The sequence below is a fragment of the Pleurodeles waltl genome, chromosome 9, assembly GCF_031143425.1.
Source record: "Pleurodeles waltl isolate 20211129_DDA chromosome 9, aPleWal1.hap1.20221129, whole genome shotgun sequence".
Taxonomy (NCBI): domain Eukaryota; kingdom Metazoa; phylum Chordata; class Amphibia; order Caudata; family Salamandridae; genus Pleurodeles; species Pleurodeles waltl.
Genome location: NC_090448.1, coordinates 292,996,640 through 293,021,456, shown reverse-complemented (window position 1 = coordinate 293,021,456; position 24,817 = coordinate 292,996,640).

Sequence of the window (24,817 nt, the reverse complement as noted above, 5' to 3'; positions counted from 1 at the left end):
ACATACTTGTCCTGTGTTTATTTCTACATAATAGTTTAGTATTTCTGGGCTTTGGTTTGTGTGTGACGTGTGTGTTGGTTGTCTCAGCTGTTGTGCCTGGGCTACATGTGTGGGTGTGGCACTGCCATTTGTCATGCTGTCATTGCTGTGTAATGTGTATAGATATGTTTGTGTTTCTTACATGCATGTATGTAGAAAAATGGTGTATTGTTTGTGTAGAGATGTGTTAGGGTGGTATTGTGTGCCCTTGTGTAGTTGTAGTGTGTGCATTTGTGCGTTTGGTGATGGCTATATCATATGCTTTGCGTGTGGTGTTAGTGTGTTGTGACGTATGCTTCGTTGTTTGGCAGTGTGATTGTGTTTATTGGTTGTCTGGTGGTGTTACGTGTTCTTGTTGGCATGTGTTGTCATCTGGAGGTGCGCAATGACATTGCTTGGCAAAGCGTCTGTGCCGCTACGGTTGTGTTGTCGTTGTGTGTATCAGTGCTGTTGTGGATGGTTGTGTTAGACGTGCTGGTGCTGTGTCAGGTACATAAAATGAAACATTGTACAGCTTTAAATTCACTGGAAACAAACACACAGTTGCATTTCCTCTCCTTGGTCTTCACCCAGCACATGCAATGAGAAGGCTGTTTTTCAGTGAAATAGAATGCAGGCCTCTCTCATAACTCTGATTGGCTGCTGCATCAGTGTGCAGGTGTGTTTCACAAAACTGAAAATGTATTGGTATGACTGAGGGATGAGGAATGTGGAGTAGGGATGATGGATGACGAGTACGGATGATGGCTGAGGCATGAGAAAAAGGAATGATGGAATATGAATGAGACGTAGTGATGAGAAACAGGGATTGGGGATGAGAAGTAGGAATGATGGAAGAGAAGTAGGGATGATGGAAGAGAAGTAGGGATGATGGAAGAGAAGTAGGGATGAGAGGCAGGGATGATGGATGAGAAGTAGGGATGATGGAAGAGAAACAGGGATGATGGATGAGAAGTAGGGATGATGTATGATAGAAGAGAATCAGGGATGATGGATGAGAAGTAGGGATGAGGGATGAGAAGCAGGGATGATTTATGATGGATGAGAAGTAGGGGTGATGGAAAAGAAGCAGGGATGATGGATGAGAAGCAGGGATGAGAGATGAGAAGTAGGGATGTTGGAAGAGAAGCAGGGATGATGGATGAGAAGTAGGGATGATGGATGATGGAAGAGAAGCGGGGATGATGGATGAGAAGTAGGGATGATGGATGAGAAGTAGGGGTGATGGATGAGAAGTAGGGATGATGTATGATGGATAAGAAGTAGGAATGATGTTTGATGGATGAGAAGCAGGGATGATGGAGAAGTAGGAATGATAGATGAGAAGTAGGGATGATGGATGAGAAGCAGAGATGAGACGCAGTGATGAGAAATAGGGATGATGGATGAGAAGTAGGGATGATGGATGAGAAGTAGGGATGATGTATGATGGATGAGAAGAAGGAATGCTGGATGAGAAGTAGGGATGAAGAAGGAGCAGCAGGGATGATGGATGAGAAGTAGGGATGAGGAGTGAGGAATGAGGATGTCCTAAAATGGATGCTGTACTGGAAAAAATGCTCAAGCCCTGCTCCCTTCTTCTTTTCTCGCTCCTTCTCTGTCTCCCCCCTATCTCCCTTGAAAGCCACCCATCCGTGCCGCCTATAATTACATGGCAAAGCTGTTAAATGTGGCAGAGTCACCATCTGCAGTCACCTGCCTTATAAACCACCCTCGAGTCAGTGGCGTAACAGTCCCCGCGGTGATTGGATGGGGTTGACTGAGCTCCAGGAGGCCTCCTCAGCACACTGCACGGACAATAGGCTCCTGAATGTGCCCAGGGCGGAGGGTGGAGGGGCCCATGGGTGAGGGGCCCTCAAAGTACTATGCAGTGGGCCCGTCTCAAGTTTCGTTACGCCACTGCCTCCAGTGGCTCGAGCCCTCTAGGGAAATGCCTGGCAAACAGAATAAGAGTGGAGATTGATTCACTAGACCTCTTGGACCCCCTGGTACATAGGAATCCAGCAGATAATGCTTAATTTGAACCTATTTTTGCACATTGTGCCTCGGGCACACATTTTTGGGGGATTAACGAGTTTTCCTCATCAGACTTTGGGAAACATATAACATATACCACCCATCTTTTAACTCCCATCCCACCGAATAAGGAAGCAAGTGTGGACGCCTGATTTTTCGGCAGAACCTCAGATGCTTTTCAGGTTCACATTTCTTTTCACATAACGTAAAATAGCAACAGTCAAAACTGAATGCCTACTGAAGAATACACCCAGAAAATCTGAGTTTTCTTGGGTGCATTGTTTGATCACATTTCAGGAAAGCAAAATCAAAACAGATTACACAGTATCAGTTTCCAGTTACTCTGTTCTACACACCTTCAGCAGCTCTTCCTAACATCATGTCATCTCACTGTAGTATAAGTAATTTATGAAAATATAAATATTAACCTCTGGTGTTGAATTCTCACTGAACACTTCCAATGACCCTGAAAAATCTGTAAATCCACAACTGACAGGAGCGTTGCTTAGTGAATGGCATTAGTGGGGAGTGAGTTTAACATTTCCCAACAAGCGACAGTGTGCCCAACTAAAAATCACCTGTGGTTGGCTGTGGCATGATTTGGGGTGACCAAAATTGGAGAAATCAGTTTGTAGCTTGGAAAATTAACGAATGTACTTGGGAGCATTGCTATATAGATAGACCTATCCACAGGCAGAACAATTTAACACACCCCTAATCAATAACCTGCTGCAATGCCCATTTGAAAAATGAGAAAATGTTAGACAATACGCTAAGTCCAGCACATGACACAGTGCTGCATTTCGAAGTGGCACAACACAATGCCACGTTCACATGGCATACACTACTATGGCCCTCATTACAACCCTGGTGGCAAACGCTGACTACCGCCAGGCTGACGGCTGCCAACATACTGTGACCGCAGCGATAATCCGCCACGGGTATCATGACCCACACATAGAATACCACCACAATACAGCCACCCACACACGTCCGCCAGACCAAAGGTCAGTGATAAACTGGCCATAGCAAAACCCACACCGTTACGCCAACAGGATTACGCCCACAGTATCACGACCCACGAATCAACACATCGGTCTTTCAACCGCGGTAAACCATTGGCGGTACACACCGCTGCACTCAAAATACACACACACTTACAAAACACCTCCACATTGGACAATTCAAACTACACACACCTGACACATATACACACACCACACCCACACACCAACAACACTATAAAAAACACACCCACATTACCCACAACCCTTCCAATGAAAAAAAAGATTGCCAACAGAGAGCGACACAAGCCAGGAGCACCCACTCAATCAGATGCACAGAACACCATCACCCATACACCAGCCACGCACATCACAGCATACACAATAACACATCACCCCACACATCCTCACACATATCACTCGCACCACATCCATGGCACCCCAAAGACACCCCAGATTTTCAGAGGAGGAACTAAGGGTCATGGTGGAGGAATTCATCCGGGTAGAGCCACAGCTATTCAGATCACAGATGCAGCAGACATCCATTGCAAGGAAGATGGAGCTATTGCGGACAATCGTGGACAGGGTCAATGCCATGGGACAGCACCCCAGAACAAGGGATGACATCAGGAAGAGGTGGAATGACCTACGGGGGAAGGTGCATTCCGTGGTTTCAAGACACCAGATTGCTGTAACAGAGGGCTGGCAGTGGCCCCCCACCTCCTCCCCCACAACTAACAACATGGGAGGAGCAAGACTTGGCGATCATGCATCCTGAGGGCCTCGCAGGAGTCGCAGGAGGACTGGACTCTGGTAAGTCAAATCTTTACTACTTCATCCCCCCACCCTACCTGCATGCCATCACAAACTCCTAGCGCCACCCCATCACTCCACCAACTCAAATATACCCCACTAGCACAACCCACCCATCCCAATACCAAGCCCTGCATACACCCCCAATGCATGGGCACCCATCACCCCAGCATGACCAATAGAGAGACTCACCCAGCCCACAAAATCACCACTCACACAAGGCCAAGCCGACAGGGAAATCACAATCATAGAGCGAAACACAGCCATGCACAAGATAGCACACGCAGAGACATTGTCAATGCATTTGCATCCCAACAGTACCCCTACCCAAAATCACCGGAGAGGAGGTGCCAGCTACATCCACCCCCCCTCCCCCAGAAGAGGCCCACAGTGATGACAGAAGCTCTGCACGCTTGGATCACGATGACCAACCTGGCCCGTCAGGGACCTCAGGACAGTCGGTTCCCCTGCCACAGTCCAAACCCACCACAGAGACTCCCCCCTCAGGAAACATCAGCATAGCACCCACCCAGCGGGCCCATGCCACTGTCCCCCGGATACGTCAATCAGCAGTGTGTCCACCACTCTAGGGACCCCAGGCAACCCCACAAACACAGGACAATCAGGGACCTGGGCTCAGTGGCAGTGGGCACACAGTTCATGGGACAGAGGCACAGGACACCAGGGAAGCTGGGAGGACTGCTGTGCGATGGGGGAGGACAGGCCAAAGGAACCGACCCTCCACAAGACATTCTCAAACATCATGGGAGCATACCACCATTCCCAGGAGACCATGAGCCAGGTACTGGCCAAGTTACAGGAGACCCAGCGACTGCAGGAGGGACAGTACCTGGGGATCAGGGAGGAGCAAACAAAAATATATACCATCCGGGTCACCATTGCAAGGGTGCTGGCTGACATGGGCAAGACCATGAGGGAGGCAGTGGCACAACAAAGGGCGCCTGACACTAGCCAAACCGAGGAACAGCCTACCACCTCCGCCGGCGCTAGTGGACAGAAGGCCCAGCCACAGGACCAATAGGCCACCAGCACCCCACCCCCTGCAGAAGGATAACCACCCCGCAAATCGTCCCTGCGATCAAGGCACAAGACAGAGAACATTGCCAAGACCCCCACCAGGAAATAAGACTCTCCTGATTGTCACCCTTCTCTCCCACTATGTCACCCTGTTCACCTTGAACTGCCATTGCTCCACTTCCTATGCCACTTGGACAATGCACCTGTGATACCAATAGACTAAACTCTAACTGGACATTCCTCCACCATCACCCCAGCCCCTTGCACATATCCCCATACTTATTGGCACAAAAATAAACACCATTGAAACAAATACCATACTGGAGTCAGTGTAATGAATCGAAAAATGTATTAGTACAACATTATCAAAGCATTGCAATGTGTATGTTCAGTGAAATATACTACAGGATGACCTTTGCTGGGCAGCAGTACATATAGCAGGAGCCACAATGGGGCACACAGATCTGAAAATAGAGAATCCAAAGGGTACAGTCAGTGTCCATAGACAGAGGGTAAGAAGCTGCCATGTACAATATCCAAAAGATTATTGAAAAGAAAAGTTGAGTTACAGTCTCTTACTTGTGTGTCACTGGAAGTGCTGCTGTATAATGTTTGTTCTGTTGTCCACATCTTCTTCATCTGCATCCTCTTCCTCACTGTCCACAGGCTCCACCACTGCCAAAAGACCACCTCCAGGCTCATCCTCCTGCAGAAAACGCACCTGACGTCTCAAGGCCAGGTTGTGCAACATAAAGCATGCCACGATGATCTGGCACACCTTCTTGGGTGAGTAGTACAGGGATCCACCTGTCAGATGGAGGCACCGGGACCTGGCCTTCAGGAGGCCGAAGGTTCTCTCAGTAATCCTCCTTGTACGCCCATATGCCTCATTGTAACATTACTCTGCCCTTGTCCTGGCATTCCTCACTGGGGTCAGTAGCCATGAGAGGTTGGGGTAACCAGAGTCACCTGTAAATATCGAGGGACAACTGTTAGAAACACACTAACCCTTAGGGACAACTCCATACCCAGACACCTACTTATACTGTGTAGGGACCTTAGGGTCACCTATTAGCCACACCCGGTGCCTCTGTATTTGACCCATCACATGAGGGATGCTGCTATTCCTCAAGATATAGGCGTCATGCACAGACCCAGGATATTTGGCATTCACATGGGAGATGTACTGGTCCGCCAAACACACCATCTTCACATTCATCGAGTGATAGCCTTTTCTATATCTGTAAACCTATTCATTTTTCCGGGGGGGGGGGAACAAATGCCACATGTGTATCATCAGTGGCACCAAAGATGTTGGGAATATGTTCCAGGGCAGAAAAGTCAGCTTTCACTACGGCCAAATCATCCACCTGGGGGAACACGATGTAGCTGCGCATGTGCTTTAGCAGGGCGGGCAACACTCTGGACAACACGTTGGAGAACATTGGCTGAGACAGTCCTGATGCCATGGCCACTGTAGTTTGAAAGGAACCACTTGCCAGGAAATGCAGCACTGATAGAACCTGCACTAGGGGAGGTATTCCTGTGGGCTGGCGGATACCTGGCTCCAATTGGGCACACAGTTCTTGGATTGTGGCACGATCAAGTCTGTATGATAATGTGCCTGCCCTCTATTGTCGACAGGTCCACCAGGGGTCTGTACACCGGAGGATGCTGCCATCTCATATGCTGCCTCAGAGTTGTCGCCTATGGAGGAGTATGGTGAGCAGAAGGTCCTATTTCCACATAGAATGCACAACTGTTGCTGAATTTAGGTCACAGAAGCAGTATGTGAAGTCGAGAGTCAGTTGATGGGCCAATGTCTGCTGTGACACAGTTACGTGCCATGCCATGTGCCCCCCTGAAATGGCGGCTGCCTGACCTGTGAGGAGGGACAAGTGGGAATGAGGTAAGTGCGTTGGCGCTGTGCTCCGTTGCAGTAGGTGATCGATGACGGCTGCGCAACTTCGCATTGGTTATCATTGGGCCCTATGGGTTCCAGGAGCCAATGGAGATGTACGCCGGCGGTGACGGTATGCACCGCCGTGGACGTCACTGCCATTTTCTAACTATTCACTCACTTGCTACCTGACCGTCAACAGGAGAGGATCTACACTGCAAGTGCTGCTATGACCTGAGTCTGGAAGCGACAATAGCTACAGTGTCTGGGGAATGGGCCCCTGCCTTCACTGAGGAGGAGTTGGAGAAACTGGTGGATCGGGTCCTACCCCAGGACACATTACTCTATGGACCTCCAAACAAACAGGTGAGTACACTGTGAGCATGATGTGTGGGAAATGCATGTTTGGAGTGGTGTGGATATAAGCCACATGTTGGGGGGTGCTGAGGCGTCCTGGCCTGAGTGCTCCATGAGAGGTGGTCAGTGTATGTGCATCACGGCATGGGTGGGAACTAGGGGGCAATGAGTATGCCGGTCCGGACGGGAGAGTAATTTCCTTTTCTTCTGTCTTTTCCCTGTAGGTCAGTGCCCACCAGAAAAAGGGTATTTGGAGTGCCATCGCCAAGGAGGTGAGGACCCTGGGGGTCTATCACAGGCGGAGCACCCACTGCCGCAAGAAATGGGAGGACCTGTGCCGTTGGACCAAGAAAACGGCGGAGGCCCAGCTGGGGCTGGCCTCCAAATGTGGAAGGGGTGCCGGTTGCACCATGACCCCTCTGATGTTCCGCATCTTGGCGGTGGCCTATCCGGAGTTGGCGGATGGGCGCTTGAGGGCATTAAAGCAGCCACAAGGGGGTGAGTACAGATTCTGAGTCCTGACTTTGCGCGCTTCAGGAGCTAGCTGGGTGGGGGATGTGGGTGCCCCTAGGCCAGGGCGATCATGGCAGGGTAGGTCCCTTGTGTGCAGGCTCTGAAGCACTCCAAACACAATGGTGTTAGTGGGCATCTACTACTGGGCAGGGTCCTGTGGGTGTCAGGTGTGCAGATGCTGGCGTTAGACATTGTAGCCCATGGGCTGGTGACTACCTTAGAGACTGGTTGGGCATGGGCTAGTGCATAGGGCAGCTCCCTGTGTGTTGTGTACACCATCGGTAGTGATGTTGCTGGCATTGACCAAGTGTATCCCCTGTCTCTCCCCCCACTCTTTTTGTTTTGTCACCCTGTCCTTGTGTGCATTAGCATCATCTGGTGGAGGAGCAGAGGGACCGGCGACGGAGGGAGCTGCATCCCACATGGGCCTGGAGGCCGAATCCACCAAGGGTGAAGGCATCAGTGGGACAGAGGGGAGACCAGTGACAGCGATTCCTCCTCCGATGGAAGCTCCCTGGCGGTGGCGGACACCTCTGTGCCCCCCCACCAGCACCGCCCTCCCAGCAGCCCCTCAGCATGTTTCCCGTGCCCACTCACCCAGGAGGGTGGGCATCTCCTTCGCCACAGGCACCTCAGGTCCTGCCCCAGTCAGCCCTGCTGCCCTCAGTAAGGAGGCTATTGACCTCCTGAGATCCCTCACTGTTGGGCAGTCAACCATTCTGAATGCCATCCAGGGTGTCGAGAGGCATTTGCAACAAACAAATGCATACCTGGAGGGCATTCATTCTGGCGTGGCGGCCCAACAGAGAGCATTTCAGGCTCTGGCCTCAGCACTGATGGCAGCCATTGTCCCTGTGTCCAGCCTCCCCCCTCCAACTTCCCCTACCCCGTCCCAAATCCCCTCAACCCCAGCCTATCCCAAGCACACCTTCAGACCAGCAATCACCTAAATCAACACACAGAAGTGGCTCAGGCAAACACAAGCATCACTCTTCATCTCACAGACACTCACACAAGCACCATCCCCATGCAGACACACCAACATCCACTGCCTCCACTGTGTCCCCTCCTCCTCCTCGTCCACCCCCTCCCAGTAGCGTCTCCGCTCACACCTGCATGCACTATATCCTCATCCACTACCTCCATCACCAGCACGCCCATCACAACACACCCCTCACGAGCAGTCACCACTCCCACAACCATGCACACGTCCCCTGTGTCCTCTCCCAGTGTGTCTGTGCCCCCTCCTCCCAAAGTTCACAAACACAAGCACCCACCCACCCAACAGCCATCCACCTCACAACAGCATCCAGCCCATGCACCTTCACCCAAACTCAGCAGATGTACACCTCCTACAACCACTCCCTCTTCCTCCACTCCCAAACCCTCTCCATCTTCCCATCCAAGTGTGTCTAAAAAACCTTTCCTTGCAAACTTTGACCTCTTCCCTACACCTCCCCCCACCCCCGTCCTTCTCCTCGGGCCAGGGTGTCAGGATCCCAGGCCAGAACCTCAGCCACCAAGTCGGCGTCCGCTATGGTACCTGCAAGTCCCAGGAGATCAAAGGGGGCACCCGTCAGGGCTGCCAGTGTGCCACTAACCCCTGCAAAGGACCAACACATTCCACCACCTGCCAAGGTGAAGAAGGGGCCAGCATGCAGCACGGCCAAGAAGCATGACCCATCCAGCAAGGCCTCCTCAAAAACTGCATCTGCCAGTGCCAAGGTCCCAGCAGGGTCGGCCAAGATGGGGAAGGGGAAGAAAACCCAAGGCAAGGCACTTCAGGCCTCAGAGCCTCCAGGTGAGGGACTGGTGCCCACCATCAGTACCAACAGCCCCGCAACCTGTACCGCGGAAAGCACCGCCGCTGGCACCGCCACCTGCACCACCATCTGACCCGCCACCTTTACAGCTACCTGCACCGCCGCTGCCACAACTGTCAGCAGCATCATCCCCAGTGGGCAGCCATCTGAGGCTGCAGGAGATGGCCTGGTGTCTCCCTTCACCACTACCAACACCTGCACCACGGCCAGCGCCAGCAGCATCTCCGCAGCAGACACCGCCACAAGCACCGCCTCCTGCACCGCCATCTGCACTGCCGCATGCCCAGCCGGTGCCACTACATCTGTCAGCAGCAGCATCCCCAGTGGGCAGCCATCCGGGGATGCAGGAGGCGGCCTGGACCCTCCCCCCACCACTTGAAGCACCACCACCCGCACCGGCACTACCAGCAGTTTGCAGCCTTGGTCGCCGCAGGATGGAGTCTGGCTCTGCCTCCATGGAGTATCATGCTACCTGTTCCCTGCACATCTCGTGCTTCAGACATCCAGGTGAGGAAATGGTAACTGCCACACCCCAGGTGCAGCTTCACTGAACACAAGGCCCCCTCCAGAACCAATGGAGATATGCATCCACTATCACTTTCTTTGGCAGGATGAAGCAGACTGGGCACAAGGCCCCCTACAGAACCAGTGGAGATATGCATCCATTATCACATTCCTTGGCAAGATGAAGCAGACTGGGCACAAGGCCCCCTCCAGAACCAGTGGAGATATCCATCCACTATCACTTTCCTTGGCAGGATGAAGCAGACTGGGCACAAGGCCCCCTCCAGAACCAGTGGAGATATGCATCCACTATCACATTCCTTGGCAGGATGAAGCAGACTGGGCACAAGGCCCCCTCCAGAAGCAGTGGAGATATGAATCCACTATCACATTCCTTGGCAGGATGAAGCAGACTGGGCACAAGGCTTGGCAGGGTGAAGCAGACTAGGCACAAGGCCCCCTCCAGAACCAGTGGAGATATGCATCCACTATCACATTGCTTGGCAGGATGAAGCAGACTGGGCACAAGGCCCCCTCCAGAACTGGTGGGCAAACCTCCCACTTGAGAGACTGTGGCTTTGCACTCCCCAGGAGCAAGCAGTGGGCAAAGCACTCACTTGAGAGACTGTGGCTTTGCACTCCCCAGGAGAAAGCAGTGGGCAGACCACCCACTTGAGAAACTGTGGCTTTGCACTCCCCAGGAGCAAGCAGTGGACAACCCACCCACTGGAGAGACTTGAGAGACTGTGGGTTTGCACTCCCCAGGAGCAAGCAGTGGGCAAAGCACCCACTTGAGAGATTCTGGCTTTGCACTCCCCAGGACCAAGCAGTGGGCAAAGCACCCACTTGAGAGACTGTTGCTTTGCACTCCCCAGGACCAAGCAGTGGGCAGACCACCCACTTGAGAGACTGTGGCTTTGCACTCCCCAGGAGCAAGCAGTGGGCAACCCACCCACTGGGGAGACTTGAGAGACTGAGGGTCTGCACTCCCCAGGAGCAAGCAGTGGGCAACCCACCCACTGGAGAGACTTGAGAGACTGTGGCTTTGCACTCCCCAGGACATCGCTGTGGGCATGTTGCCCCCTCAAGGAGCAGTGGCGTAGTACCATCTTACGGCAGAGGTGCCCCCCCCTTCCCCTTCCCTCTGAGGTGCCTGTGTGTTTACGACCTGAAGCCCCTGCAGTGTTCTCTCCGTTTTGAGGCAGGAGTCAAGTGTGGGCTTCGCCCATGATTTTTTGGCCCACTGGGCCATAAACATTTGCAAAGGACAGTGTACGTCCTTCTGTACATATTGTAAATATTTGTATATACTGTTTTTGCCAATCGTTAACTTTATCTGCATATTTCTAAATATTACTATTTGCACTCAATTCCTTTTGTCCTTGCATTCTTCCAGGGGGTTGCGGGTGTAAATGTACTGTTGCTGCATGTCTTTGTGTGTATGGTGTTGTGGGTGAGGGTGGTGGTGTTGCGTTTGGCGTGTGTGTGTCACTCTCTTTTTCCACCCCTGTGTGCTAGGTGCAGTACAAACCGTGGTCGTCGCCACAGCCGTCTTTGGTGTTCCTGGTGTATTAGCAGATACACCAGCATAGGCAGGACCTGTAGTTCGGGCTCCATGGTGTCCTGGTTCTTCGTTGAGTGTCGAAAGGTGAGTGGTTTCCCTTCAGAACACTGTTTCCGCCGTGCTTTTGATGGCGTTGGTACCGCCCCAGAAAAGCTGGCGGATTGGCAGGTTGTGATAGGGTGGGCGGTACATTGTCTTCCGCCTGTCTGTTAGCGGTGACCGCTGCAGTGTTTGTTGCTACCGCCGTGGCGGTTGGACTGTTAAAGTGGTTGTCTATGATGGCGGTTTGCGCCATGGTCGTGATCCCATTTCTTTTACTGCCGGCCTTTTGGCGGTGTTACTACCACTTTATTACCGACTGCCAGGGTTGTAATGAGGGCCTATGTGTTCGCGTGTCAGACCTTAATAAGTAAACTTACAAGGGGACATGAATAGGTCGATAAACATTTTCACTCTCAATTAAGATGATCCCACCATAACTCCAGTACATGCAGATCAATAATCAATAACCTCAATAATCAGTGATAATCAATAGCATTAGTAATCAATGGAGTCAGTAATTGTCACACACCATGACCTTTCAGTCATGAATACCCACACCTTTAGTAAAAGTTTGAATATTTATTTCCCTATATTAACAATGCTAAGGTGAAGTAAATTAATCTCAAAATCAAATGATACACATACAGAAACAACACTCCCTGTCCAAAGCGACGGAAGAAACGCAATCTAATCAAAGCTTGAACTATCACACATTCTAAGGTTACAGTAAAAATCAATAACAAGAACAATTGTGCAGATGATATCACATACATTTTGATTCAGCAAAGAAAATACATCAACCATTATTCCGTAAAGCAGACTTTCATTAGTGAGAATCCTTAACTAACACCAGATTAGCATAAGCATGTTGGGCTTCATTCAAAACAATTTAGTCAACATAAATTTGGAAAACATCTAGCTATGGCTCTATCAAAACAGCGCGGTTGGTACCTAGAAAGTAAAAGCAAACATACATTGCAAGTCACAATTAGTAATTCATATACCTCTCCTCAATTGGATCTGCAAGCTAAGATAGTCTTCGTCAGCAGGACATCAGTTTGGTCAGCAAGGCATCACGATTCAGCATCAAAGTTTAGAAAACGCAAGAACTTTAAGCAGTAAAGTTAAGCACGTCTCTGCTCAAGAAAATAGCGACCTTTCGGCCAGCAAGAAAATGGGGCTTTGGGCTCTCTTCCCTCGGTGCAGTTCGACTAAGTTAGATTCCCTAAAACGACTTCCAAGTCCCTGTTGGTCAAGGGATCGCATATTCACACTTTGTCCACTAAAACTAAAACTTTAAATCTATGAATTCTACCACTGCTCCATTCACATGTTGCTGCTTGGCTTCTCTTGTAATGTCCTCATCATCTGGCTGGTCAGGTAACAATATTGTTGCAGCTTATACTCCAGTCAGTAACTCAATTTTTCTCCTCCTGAGAAAGTCAGTCTTACACATTAGTCTCATAATGTTACATTTAGCAAGAACAGCATCTTCTAGCAGTCAGTTCTCATGAGAAAGACTTTTATCAACGAGCACATTTAGAGAGTACAGTGGAAAATCACAGTTTAATTCTCTGGACAGCCCTTTTATTAAACGTTAAGAAATACAGCTTGACATGAGGCCATGCAACCAGGCCAAGACCTCCACTAAGTTAAGGCCTACAATTAATAAAGCTAATACATAATGCATAACCCTTAATATGATATATTACTACATTAATCAAACATATGCTCAACATTTCATATGAGTAAGCTATTAATAAGTACATTTCGTGAACACTGGTGGCCACTCATCGTGAACACATTTTCAAATGCGTGCATTATTTTTCTCTGTCATTACATTTTCTAGGCAAATCTATTTCTCAGAATACATGAATTCTCATTTATTTTTTATTAAAACACCTGCGCTAGCAATCTCTCCTCTGATGACTAAATATTTCATCACACTAAGCTATCACTCACAAATTTTTGCATCAGCTAAATTTCTGTCATTTCAATCCCTTTATGCTTTTGTTCCCTTTTCAAATTTTCCCTAAACAATTTTCCCCTTTTCTTTTCTTCCCTCCTCTGATCATTCTTTGACATTTTCAATTCAATCTTTTTACACAATTTACATATTCTCCATATTCCAATTCGGCAAACCACAATGATCAATATCCCCTGTATAATTTTCTAAAAAAATCATTTTCCAATGTTGCTGAGCCAATTTCCCACTGAAGTAAAACCATTGCAAACCTTTTCCCAAACCCCTGGTTCTTTTAATTCTTTCAAATCAGCACTTTCATTAGTCAGGTTAGTAAGCAAGCCTCTATTGTCTTTACTATTATCAGGAATGAATGAACAACAATGCGTAGAATTAATCATCCTATGAACTCTGCCATCCTTCGCTAAAAGAATGTCTAAAGCAAGGCAATTCTGAAGAGGCACAGCTCTTTCATCAGCTAACTCAGTATCTATCAGGAGTATGGCTCCTGAAAAATTTGTCAGCATGTTATCCACAATAGTAGACAACTTTCAAATCTTTATCGAATTCAGAACAACTCCCACTGAAGGAATCATTGCTCCAAATATATCTCCCACTATACCAGATGGAGACTCCCTCCTCTGTTTCATGTGATATAATTCAGTCACTTTTGGAAACGTATTTAAGTTATCCATTTGAAAAACCTTTGGGAAAAACTATCCCCAAATAACATGTCCCATACCATCCTCTTGGAAGACGGTAATAAGCATTTCGACCACAGATGTAACATGTCCCAGGAATTGCCGGGTCCTGTCCATTCAGCATAAATGCCCATTTATTCTGAAAAAAAAAACACATGTCTACATTCATTCGTTCCCACAAACAAAGTGTCAGTACATGATTTAGGCCTATAAATACAAAGTTTCCCTACGTGTTGCGCATCTAGAGCTAAGTTCCCTTGTGTTTTAATTGCACTATAAGCATAATCAGTCTTGTAATTCCTTTTCTCTAAGCCTTTTTCTAACTTCTCCTTCAATGCCTTTCTCCTTTCATCTGTGTTATCTAAGAAGCTCTTTTCTAACAGTGTAAACAAGCATGTCAGATTATTTGTGGTGTGCATAAGCTGTGTCAAATGTCAACGTAGGTTCAAAGAAACCCCTAACATAGTATGTCATTGTCCTTAGCTATTCTATTCGAATACCTAATTATAGGGACAAATGAAAACACGCCATCATAATTTGAATAGAAATACTGAATGTAATCCTGGTTATAGAATCTTGTTAGTAACAAACTACAATTTATCTCATAAGTTAATGGCAGACTAGGGTCAGTAACTCCTTCTTCGACTGATGAAGGAATCTGCGTACACACATAACAATTCCTTGCATCCATTGTTTCAACATACTCACTCAACAAGCGATAGAAGACATTAGAAGAAAGTTCTCCTTGCGCATTAGTAGCCTCATGCAAATACTTCTCATCTAACCTAAACTTTTCTATTGCAGTTACTACAGTAAGCATCTCAAAAGCAGAAGTATGGTCGGCTTTGATCTTATCAAGAACAGACATTCCCACAATCAATGCCACAAACAATATTCCACATACAATCACCAAACCAATACTCATATATTTCCAGGGCCTATTTTTCTTACCCTGCTGGCTAATGGTACTCATGATCTGTAAAGAATCAGAAAGCAGAAGAAAGTTTTGGAACAATTACAGCAAAAATCAAAAACAAAATCCTCTTTTAGCAGTTATTTACAGCTTTCAGTCTCACTTCCAGGATCCCTTGTCAAAATCGGTAAGCAGCTTGTCAAAATCAGGTTTCAAAAAGTCAAGTCAGGTTATCAAAGTCTTTTTTCTGGTTACTTTCAACAGTCTCTTTTTCAAAATGTTTCTCTCAGATTGTTTCAACAGATCAGTTCATCAGCTTCTTTCAAGTGCCAAAATACTGACCCGGAATGTTTCTATCAATACAAAAAGACAAAAATTATTTCTGCCATTCACTTGTAGTTGCATACGCCCATTCAGGACCTGCGTATTTTCGACTTGCTATTCTCTTTCTTTTCAACTTTCGATCACCATTCAATTCTCCTTCACTTAGATCTCTCTCCTTGTTGTATCCACTTCTTCAATTGTTGTTTCAACAACTGCTTCCTTTCTGTTTGCTTGTGACTCTGGCCATGAATCTCCTTTCAGTGGACCTTTAGTCAATGTTCTTTTCAGTGTTGAACTTGTAACTTCTCCTTGCTTGGTGGTGTTTTCTCTTGACGAACCTCAAACTGGTTCAGGAGGAGTCAGATTACAGTGACTTTGATCCGCCTCAACTCCTTTCCCCTCGGGATCAGACAATTGTTCTGTTTGTCTCTCAAAATCATCTGCTTCTGGGAAAGCCCTCCTCTGACTAGGCTCTCCTGCTGCCTCCATTGAGATAGACTCTTAGACTCTCCATCACCCTCCTGGAGGTCTTCTTCTTCGCCTCTCACAGGAGTGACTGAACCGTCCTCAACGGGCTCATATCTGGTCTCAGTTCCCCTTTGTTCTCCTTCCGGCCCTGAGACTGGTCCTATCATTGTTGGTACTCTCAACAACTCATCCAGAGGACATGCCACTTTCTTCGTGTGGCTGGCATGGATCCGGTTTGGAACTACAGCGCACTTCACAGCTGTGGTAGTTGTCAGAACTACCTGGAAAGGTACTTTCCAACAAGGCTCCAAACACGTTTTCCTCACGTGTGTCCAGGCTACAACCCAGTCACCGGCCCTCAGTTTGTGCCCAGGACATAGATGAGTAGCAGTGTGGTGGCTTCTACCTGCTGAGAAAAAGTGCTAACCACATCAGCCAGACCTTTACAGTAGTCCAACACCATATCATCTGTAATGTTGACAAGAGCAATTGCAGGCACCGCTGGCAACCTCATGGCTAGGCCCATAAGGATCTCATGCGGTGACAATCCTGTCTTCCTGTAGGGTGTATTTCTCATTGTCAACAGGACTAAAGGCAGTGCATCAGGCCATTTCAGATTCGTGGACGCACACATCTTTGCAACTCTTGACTTCAAGGTACCATTCATTTGTTTCACTAGTCCTGATGCTTCAGGGCAGTAACTACAATGCAACTTCTGCTCAATGTTCAATGCTGCACACAGTAATTTAATTACTTTATTGTTGAAGTGACTTCCCATATCTGATTCTAAAGAGATTGGAAACCCAAAACATGGTATCAGTTCCCTAAGCAGTAGTTTTGCTACTGTGAGACTGTCATTTCCCCGTGTAGGGTATGCTTCAATCCAGTGACTAAAAATACTAACAATCACCAACACATATCTCAACCCTCCACATAGAGGCATCTCAATAAAATCCATATGCATTCTGCTGAATGGACCTCCTGCTCTTCCGATGTGGCTCAAATTAAACACTGTCCCTTTTCACACGGTCATTTGCTGGCATATGATGCAACAATGGCAAACTACTTCAGCAACATGTCTAAACCTTGGGTTGAACCAATCGTGCTTGAACAAACGAATCATTGCGTCCCTCCAAACATGTACTTGACCATGGTAACACCTAGCCATTTGAGACAACAGACTATTAGGGAAAATGTATTGACCGTCTTCTGAAACCCACAATTTATCTTGTCTTTGCACACATTTAATTTTATTCCCTGAATGTTTCTCCTCCCTGTCAACATTATTCTGCAACATTTTCAATTCTTCCAAGGTGTCAATTACTTTCAATGAAAAACTTGGACATGTTTCATCTTCTTCAGGTAACAGTTCCCAATTATCTTATCTATGAAGTTCAATGCGCAAAACCTTGCAACTTGATCCGCATATCCATTTCCCAATGACACGAAGTCCTGCGACTTCAGATGTGCACTGCATTTCACCACAGCAATCTTTTCAGGCATTTGAATAGCATGCAACACATCTTATATCTCTCACCATTTCTCACTGGTGAACCAGAAGAGCTCATGAAACCTCTCTCTGGCCATAACTGGCCAAAATCATGGACTATTCCAAATTCATACTGGCTTTCCGTAACTTTCAGTTGAGTGGAAACATCGAACGCTCTAGTAAGGGCTACCAGTTCTGCTACTTGGGCAGAATACACTCCTCAAAGCCAAGAAGCTTCCGGGATACCAGTAATTGTGCACATGGCATATCCTGCTCTCAGTGTCCCTGTATTGTCTCTTAGACAAGAATCATCAACAAAGATAATTTGGTCATTCTCTGCCAGTCGAGTATCTCTAATGTCAGGTCTCGGTTTTGTATACAAGTCAGTTACTTCAAGAAAATCATGCTCAACATCCTCCAATTTCTCAATTCCAACATTTTCATTTGGAAGTAAGGTTGCTGGGTTCAGCACTGTACATCTTTTCAATGACACATTTGGTGACCCTAGAATACTTGTTTCATATCTGGTTAATATCGCACCAGTCAAATATTGGGTTTTCATCCTTGTAAGTAGAATCTCAATGGAGTGAGGGACCATTATAGTCAAAGGGTATCCCATCACAATGCCCTCATACTGTGTAAGACTCTGTCCAACTGCTGCAACTGCACACAAACAGCCTGGTAAGGCTGCTGCAACTGGGTCCAAAGTAGCTGAAAAATATGCTACTGGGCGGTTTACAACTCCATGGACCTGCGTCAAGACAGACAAAGAACATGCATCAAGCTCATGACAAAACAATGTGAATGGTTTTGTGTAGTCAGGCATACCTAAAGCTGGAGCCTTGCACAGACTGTCTTTCAATTCAGTGAACGCTTTCATTCCAGCCTGGTGTAACACCATGAGATCAGTGACTTCTTTATGAGACAGCTTCTGCATTGGCCTTGAAATGACTGAAAAATTAGGAATCCATTGGCGACAATAGCCTACCATCCCTAGAAACCTTCTCACATCTCTCTATGTGGTCAGGGGATTCATCTGCAATATTGTTGTAACCCTTTCTCTAGATATCTTTCTTGATCCCTTCTCAATCTGGTGACCCAAGTATTTCACTTCTTTCTGACAGTATTGCAATTTAAGTGGGGACACTTTATGACCATTCTTTCCCAAATGGTTCAGCAAAGCAATCAAGTCATACTTGCATTCGTACCTTGTTTTGGACGCAATCAGCAAGTCATCAATGTACTGTACCAAGGTCGATTGGAAAGGCAACTCCAACGACTCCAAATTCTTTTTCAAGATCTAATTGAATATGGAAGGTGACTCTGAAAACCCTTGAGGAAAAAGTAAACTCGGTCCAAAAATTTGAAGCAAAAGAGAAATTGGCAGTCCTCATGAAGAGGCACAGGATAGAAAGCTTGTGCCAAATCAATGACAGTAAACCACTCAGCATCGCATGGAATCTGAAACATTATCACAGCTGGATTTGGCACCACGAGATAACATTTGACCACAATGTCATTTATCTTTCTCAAATCCTGGACAATTTGAATTTTCCCTCGGGGCTTTTGCAAATCCATTATCGGTGAATTACATGGACTGATCAACACTTCCTTCAGAGCCTCCTGTTTCACAAAGTCCTCAATTATTTGGGTGACCTTCGTAAGAACATTTTGTGGTAAATGGTACTGGGAAATTTGAGAAACAAACTGCATTTGGCTTTACAGTAACTTTAACTAGCTCAACTCCCTTTATCATACCTATCTCCTTTCTTGTCAAATCCCACACCTTCTCCTTAAAATTTCCTTGTCCCTGTAAATCCGGATGAAGCTCCTTCACCATAAACATTGGGAAAAATTCAATAAGAGGATATTCCTCATTTGTAGTCTCACACGCTATCTCTGGGGCTTGGTCATCTTCATCATCTTTATTTTTCTGAATCTCAATTGCATCATTTGAACAAATAATCAAGCATTTTGTTTTACACAGCAAGTCTCTTCCCGGTAGGGGTACTGGACTTGAATCACAGACTACAAATTTTTGCAAACCCTGGAAGTTGCCATTTTTAACCTGAACTGGATCTGTAATTGGGTTAGTCAAATACTGATTTGCTACTCCTGCAATCTGAACTGTTTTACCTGAAAGAGGCAAGTTCGGGACTTCAACCGATCTTACAGTAGAACGTGTAGCTCCTGTGTCAACCAAGAATGAAACTCTGTGACCCATGACTTTTCCCTTCACATAGGGACCTCTCTGATCTATTTCTAAGGAGGCTGCAAGCACCCATGGCTCCTCATCTGAACTTTCGCTCATCCAATCATCATTTATTCCATTCTCACTGTGAAACGGGAATTGGTGCACTGTGTTATTACTTTTGTTAAGCTTCTGATCTGTGACCTGTTGAGAAAGAATCATTTGCTGCTGTTCCATTGGGGCTTGAGGTATTTGAATTTGTTGTCTAGGTACCATGGGAACCTGCTCCTGCATTGGCTGCACCTGTGTCATTTGTTCACGTGGCATTTGCACCTGCTGCATGGGTTGAAAATTCTGCACTTGATTCATATTCTTTTGAAAATGTAGGTTAGGACCTCTCATTCTCAGTCCTCTCATGTTCTGGAATAAATTGACATCATTAGTTTGCTGAACAACACCTTCCCCACCAACATCGGACACTCCCATTTCCAATGACCAACGGCTCCACAAACGTGACAAGGCAACAATTTCTTCATTCCCTGCACATCATTCTGAACCCCTACAATACCCAAGTCTGAACTGCAATTCTTGTTACCTCCGCGACCTCTACCTCTCATCTGGGGCTGAAACACCATGTTTCCCTGCTGCTGTTGTGGTATTTTTTGTGGAAAATTCCTTGCATGCCTGTCTGAGCAGCTTTAGTGTGCATCACCATCGCCTTTTTTCTCAGCTTTCTCTGCTTCAACTCAATTTCATCACTACAGTATTTTGCATACAACAACACCTCCTCAATCGGTTTTGCTTGCCAGAAAATCAAATGGCTCTTAATCATCTGGCTAATTTCAGGTCTCAATCCTTCCACAAATCTGAACACAAAATGAATCATGTCCTTCGCCTCAATTGTCTCTGTACCACTGTAATGCTTGAACGCCTGTAACAATTTCTCATAATACGCATGCATTGACTCCTTTGCTTCCTGAGCTTCTGGCAATCAATATTCTTGGGCGAAATTCTCGTTTTCAAAAATTCAATCACCTTATAGTAATATTTAATTACATCAGGAGACAGTACACCTATATTTTCATCTCTCTGTGGTTCGCTTGTTGGCCAATCTATACTCCTTTTGCATTCTATCCACAGATCAGCTGGGACTACTATCTCTAGTAATGTGTTCAACTCTTCCCAAAGGCACATTGCAAGTTTTACAAACCTGTCTGTCTGCTGGTACCACTCCACTGGCTTCTCCCTCAATCTCGGATAAGCATTTGGAAATGATAGAATATAATTTCTGCTCCAATGGACATGAATAGAATTCCCTCCTGGAACCTTTCTCATTGGTAAAATCTTTACTGGATCTTGACCTTGCTGCACATTTGCAGTCAGCTCCGCAGAATCCCTTGTCCTGTTGTCTATTTTCTTTACCGATCTGCCTTCCCACTTGTCTAATGCTCCCCAAGTCTGGGCACTTTGAAGCAATTCCCTAAGGTGTGCCTTCATTCCGGTAGATCTCATGTGTTCAAAATCTTTAGTCTCGAAATCTAATCTGTAACTCCTTTTCAAAAGCTTCATTTTCTCTATTTCTATGCCGTACTTCTCTGCCAGGTCTGCTAGCATCTGATACACATTGCTCACCTCCCTTGTAATCGTCAGGCACAAATATCTCAACTCTGCTTCTGTGTAGGATTCTAACCTGCTCACACCCATTATTCTCTCAATGAGCTTACCCGCTTCCATGCTTAGCCTAGCATAGTTCAAACGCTCCTCTAGCTTAGGATCACTCTGGGGGTACTCAGCCTGTCTAACCATTCAGTCAACTGCTAAGTTGTTAAATCTTGCAACAAAATATTACTGGCTTGGACAGATGGCATCTGCTGTGCAACTGCATTCGGATTCTGCGGTGTCAGCAATTTCAAGCTCTGACTAATGTTTGACCCTATTGTAGTATCTGGAAGTGCTCCAAATGCGCTAGGGTCCAACAATGATCTTGAACTGTCAAAAGTCTGTCCCACAGGAGAAACTACTTGAGTATTTTCTTTAGGTCCTCCCCCCATTATGTTCTGTGACATGACACCCTGTTCTCATACACTAGGTTTCTTCTGTGCAAATAAGGGTACGGCTGGACCAACAGTAATTGGTAAAGATACAGCATCTGGGGTTGGTCTGGTATTTAAATTCTGTGGGAGAGTAACTCCCATATTCTTATTCATCATTGAAGACATATATGACTGTGTCCCTGTTACCGGAGTGAATCTCTGCATGACTTGTGGCTGCACTTGGGGCAGTAAAAGTGGAGTTGGTTCTGTCTGAACCAACATCAGTCTTGGGAAAACCTGTTCGGTAGGCACCATTACGTTTGTAGCCGTTTCCATAATGGGTACATCAGGATAAGTTCTCTGGACCTGTGGCAGTTGCACCTGATTTTGTACCTCTGGAGTGGTAGGTGCATTACGACTACCCTGCATCGTATTCTGTGTCAGGCTAGTATGAACCTGCACTGGACTCACTGTCCCATTAACATGTGTCAGAGCTGAAGGATCACCACTAGTGCTCGGATCACTCATGTGCTGCATATGGTTGTGGGCGATTTCTCAATAACTGTAAAATGAACTCATCATCATCTGATTCTTCTTCCACTGCTGAAGGCTCTCAAGCCTCCCTACTTTCAGACAGGCTTCTGTTAGTCTTTCTAGTAGCTTTCCTTCATTTTTTATTGCCCTGCGTGGTTGCCAGAAATAACTTCATTCCATGCAAAGTCTAATTTCTCCAAATTCTCTAAACACTGTCCCACCTAGCCTCTGTTAAAGTCTTTTCTGCCTTTCTCATTCTCCTTTTGAATTTCTGTTGCTGTTGCTGTCCTGCTACTAGTTCCCAGATCGCTAATGCCTCGAACTGTGCTGGTCTCGGAAGGGGCTTCGATTCGTATAGTACCATCCTTTAATGTTCTAAAACCCTCAAATTGAATGTCCTATTTGTAGGACATGCTAAGTTCCCATCTTTCTCTGTCACTTTGCACCATTGCTTTAGCCAAAGGTATGGCGCGACACCCTTCTCTTGCATTACAATGTAAGCTGGTGTACCTTCTGGCGGTGTAGTCTCACCTATACTCGCTGTAATGTGAAAAACACTCTTTGAAAAATGTAATCTTTTTGACTTTTTTTGTTATTCAAAATCAAATCAGGAAGTGACTTTTAATCCCAGAATTCTCTTTACCCTCTTTCTCAACCAATTGCCTCTCATGGACTGCTGCCAATCCGTGCGCAACGCTTCTAACTAACCGACCTATCCCAGCACGGCTCCAATGACGTTCTGCGGCTGACAAAGTCTTGCGGCTTGTCCTCCCAGACTTCGATTCACACAAAACTAATGCAATCATTGCGAGCACTAACCCCAAAATCAAAAAACAAATCTGCTGGTTTACTACAGGAAAGGTAACACAATTCCTTCAGAAATTTTATGGATTTTTCACTGATGGCTCTTGAAGCTACTCCTTCTTTCTCAGTCTCCCAGATTTGCAAGCAAAATTCGACCCGCAAATTTTACTCCCAACTGATCAGTGGGTCTGTCCTGGTGCACATTAGACTCGCCAGATCTCAGTCGAAAAATTCTCTCACTCACTATGACTCACACTCTGACTTGTCGACCACGCACGATTGACCTACTAAACGAGACAAATTACAACATAACACCAAGGCCCATATTTATACTTTTTTAGCGCCGCATTTGCATAATTTTTTAACGCAAAAACGGCGCAAACTGGCAAAATACCATTGTATTTTGTAAGTTTGCGCCATTTTTGTGTCAAAAAGCAGCGCAAATGCGGCGCTAAAAAAGTATAAAAATGGGCCCAAGTGTCGCATACACTTTTCAATATATATCATAATTCACCTGAGATTTGCATAAGATGTGCAAGTGCAAAACCTACTTCATTCACCCTGTCACTAAAATGGCAAAAACATCCTCAAACAACCATTGGCAGGCTCCAAGATTCTGGGAAAGACATTTCTGGACTTAAGGAAACATTTTCTTTCAAATTAACATCATTGAAAAATAAATCAAAATTTCAGTAATAATGAACTCTCAAAAGACCAAGGCCCTCATTATGACATTGGCAGTAAATCCCACTTACCGCCACGCTGACTGCCGCCAACTTACTGCCTCCGTTGTGGATATCCGTTTACTATATTATGACACGCACACACCAATCCATCAGTGTTCAGCGACATACACAAATCCGCCACACCAAAGGTCAGTGATAAACTGGCGGTCCCAAACCCCACACTTTTACGCCAACAACTACACCCGCCACATTATGACCCACGAATCACCACGGTGGACATTAAACGGTGGTAAGCCATTGGCGGTACCTACCGCTGTGCTAGCAATGGCCACACACAAACAAAACAAGACCACATTGGACAATTTAAACAACACACACCTGATACCCATACACACAGCACACCCACACACCCACACCACTATAAAACACACACCCACATTACCCACAACCCTTTACCATTGCAAACAATTGCCAGCAGAGAGACACCAAGACCACAGACACAACTAGAGCCACACACTATACACACCTATACACAACTCACGCACCCCACATCACACACCCTAACACTTTACCCAACACACCCTTACATACACACCTCACGCAACACCCATGGCACCACAAGGACACCCCCGCTTCACAAAGGAGGAGCTAAGGGTCATGGTGGAGGAAATCATCATGGTAGAGCCACAGCTATTTGGAGCACAGGTGCAGCAGATATCTATAGCTAGGAAGATGGAGCTATGGCAGAGAATCGTGGACAAGGTCAATGCCATGGGACAGCACCCAAGAACTAGGGATGACATCAGGAAGAGGTGGAACAACCTATGGGGGAAGGTACATTCCATTACAGCAAGACACCAGCTCTCTGTACAGAGGACTGGTGGTGGAACCCCCAACTCCTCCCCCACAACTAACAGCATGGGAGGAGCAAGTCTTAGCAATCCTGCATCCTGAGGGCCTGGCTGGAGTAGGAGGGGGACTGGACTCTGTTAAGTCAACTCTCTACTACTACTACTACCCCCTCTACCTGCATGCCATTACATACCCCCACCCTCACCCTCACTCCACCACCTCCCATACACCCCACCATCACATCTC